The sequence below is a fragment of the Ixodes scapularis genome, unplaced genomic scaffold (genome assembly GCF_016920785.2).
Source record: "Ixodes scapularis isolate PalLabHiFi unplaced genomic scaffold, ASM1692078v2 PGA_scaffold5__190_contigs__length_132052651, whole genome shotgun sequence".
Lineage (NCBI taxonomy): Eukaryota > Metazoa > Arthropoda > Arachnida > Ixodida > Ixodidae > Ixodes > Ixodes scapularis.
Window position 1 is genome coordinate 15,388,490 of NW_024609880.1, and position 3,086 is coordinate 15,391,575.

The 3,086-nt window shown below is 44.8% G+C and overlaps 1 pseudogene; it reads left to right on the forward strand.

Moving 5' to 3' along the window:
- The first annotated feature begins 1,526 nt into the window (after positions 1-1,526).
- On the forward strand, positions 1,527-2,759 carry LOC115326346 (annotated as a pseudogene).
- The last annotated feature ends 327 nt before the right edge of the window (positions 2,760-3,086 follow it).

Below are 3,086 nucleotides of genomic sequence, written 5' to 3' on the forward strand. Positions count from 1 at the left end.
TATGTCCAGTCGCGTTACACGGTAACTAACTACTACTGAATATTTATGCGCAATCGAGAATAATTTATTGCCATGGGGTCCCTCATTTTCTCTCTCGTTATGAAGTTCAGTTTTTATTATTTATTTTATTTTATTTAGTACATACTGCGAACCTTTCAAGGTCCAAGCAGGGTGGGCGGTAACCATAAATAAATTAGTTCTTATTGTGACTGCTTCGCTGCCGTGCAGCGAACCACCTAGAAATCAAGATTGTGAAAAACAGGATGATGTAAAAATTAGAGTTCCGTATCTTCGCTATCCCGTTCGCAAAGATCGATGCAATTGTTGGGTTTTAAAATCTGTCAAATTTTTTTTAACAGCCTTAGCCCTATACAACGCTGCTTGTGAGTGGAAGATCAGTAGAAGCAAATTAAGAGTCATTTTAACGTTTTTTTTTTTTGTTTTTGTTTTACCTTGTGTTAGTCCGCGTGGTCAGTTGGATACAGTATATTTCGATCTCCTAAAGACTGACTTTGTTGATCATCCGTCACTTATACGGAAATTCCCAACTTATGGTACGAACCCTCCGCTTTGAGCAGAGTTTCTGGATTACTTCTCTAATTTCCAAAATGTGTGCGCCTTCTTGGACGGTATTCCCGACCTTATGTTTCCCTTTCGTTTGTGCATCAGGGGTCCATACTTCGATTGATGCTTTTAGTATTTTTATAAATGCCTTAATTACACGTGTTCAGCATTGAGGCATAATACATTATACAAATGACATTAAACCGAATTTATGCAGGAAGACTAAAACAAACTAGATATAAGTAAATCAGCTTTCTAGTTTTATTCTTTCTGTGTCATGTCAACTTTAACAACGCGCTTGTCGGCCGAGCAAGCCATTACCTACGAAACGCCGGCTTGCCTACTCCTCCAACCTCGCATCTTCCCGACTCTCCGGAGAGGGCACCTGAGTTAGTAGGTGTTTGGTGAGTGGCGTCACCACGGACCCCGAGCTATGCGGGTTCGCACGCCCACGCATGGCAGTGAGTGGCTTTTCCGTTTCTGGGGAAAAGGGCATCCTGGTGATTGAGCCGACCCCGGTAATTGTTGAACAATTCGAGGCCCCAGGGTGAGGCAATACACCACTTTGGACACAGTTTCTCATAAATAGGAGTCATGGCAAGGCCCGGCCAGTGTGATTTAGCCGGTCACCTCTCTTCACCTCTCCTCTCTTTTTCTTTTCTCTTTGTCTCCTCTTCTTTCCACTTTCCCCTTGCTTGGCGTCATTGGTTAACCTTAGGCAGCGATGTACGTCTGTCTGGACCCACGCTTGGGTATAGTGGCTTGCACATGACGTTATTTAAAGAGTGCTCCGATGACCTCAAGAAAAAAGGGCAAGAGTTAGCTACCCCTTTTATCACGATCCTCCTTCGTGCTTCCCGGATTTTCACAGCCGTTCCGATTCTCCTCCCAGATTATTATAAAAGATTAGCCGGTCTCTCAAAATTTTTACAGTGAGTGGGTGTGGCGGCCAGCGCAGCAGGATGATAACACCACTCTTCGTCATACAGATTGCCCTGCCGATGGGATCACTACCGCCGAGCTTGGCTGGAGGGACCAACATGGAAAAGACGGACAGCACGAGCATCGCGGCAGCCGGCGATACCACGCGAGCCATGGGCGGCTTCTCCGACAGGGCATTTTTTGCCACGTCGGTCCGACTGCCACGGGTACGGCCCCCACGAACCACGAACGGATCCGTCCGCACAGATCAAGGCGTCACCAAGCGACCATCATCGGCAACGTCATCGGAAACGACTATATCAGCAACGACGAGCGTGGATCGGTTCAGTGGGTGTGGCGGCCAGCGCAGCAGGATGATAACACCACTCTTCGTCATACAGGTTAGTGGCAAACGCCATTATGGCTTGAAAAGTGACGCCCTGTGTCTTATTCTGCTGCCACACCCACAACGGCTACTATGTATTGCTTCGGACTGCCTTGACGTTGTTTGTTATCTTCTTTTGCTCTCGGGGGACATTGAGAGTAACCCGGGACCAATCACTTTGGATGAAATAGACAAAACGCTGCACAAACTTTTAGAAGGTCAGCAAGACATCGTTGGAGCAATCAATGAAATCAAATCGAACCAACGTAAAGTCGAAGATAGAATGACTGCGATTGAAAAGTGTGTCGAATCATTCAAAAACGTTGAAACAAAAATTGACGCTTGCTCCACTACCATAGTTACTTTGAAGCAAACAATCGGCTCCCTAGAGAATAAGGTAGACGATTTAGAAAATAGAATGCGCAGGAACAACTTAGTAATTTTCGGAATTCCTGAAAGCCGAAACGAAACTAAAAGTGACTTAGAGCAAGCTGTCGTCTCGGAAATTCTACGCGACAAACTGGACATTGAAAACGCTGAGGTAGAGAGGCTGCATAGGATTGGAAAACCATCAACAGGAAAGCCACGGCCGGTAATCATGAAGCTTCGGGAGTTTAATGTGTAAGAAAATATACTAAAAAACGCGCGTAGGCTGAAAGGTACTAGAATTTCAATATCTGAAGACTTCTCGTTTCACATCACAGAGAAAAGAAAGTTACTTTGGAACAGCTCCAAGGAAGAACGTGACAAGGGTGAAAAAGTGATACTTAAATATGACAAATTGATTGTCGGCAACTCATGTTATCAATGGGACACTGAAAACAACACTCGCCTTCTGATAAGCACGAGGCAGCGAACCGCCAGAGACGGGCAGCCTCACGATGAATGACATCGGTGTTTAGAATCCTTCACTCTTATCAATGTCAACGCAAGAAGCATAGCAAATAAAACTGTTGAACTTGAACACATGCTACTCTCTGAAGATCCGGACATAATTGTAATAACAGAAACTTGGTTGCACTCCAGCATTATAAATGATGAAGTTATCCCACCAACGCACCAAATATTTCGTAAAGATCGTGACTCGAGAGGGGGAGGTGTAGCAATAGTTATTAAAAAAAGATATAGATGCAACCCTATTTCAAGATACTGCGAACATAGAGTCGGTTTGGGTGAAAATGCGCATTAATAACAGCCCAATTCTCGTTGGAGGCGT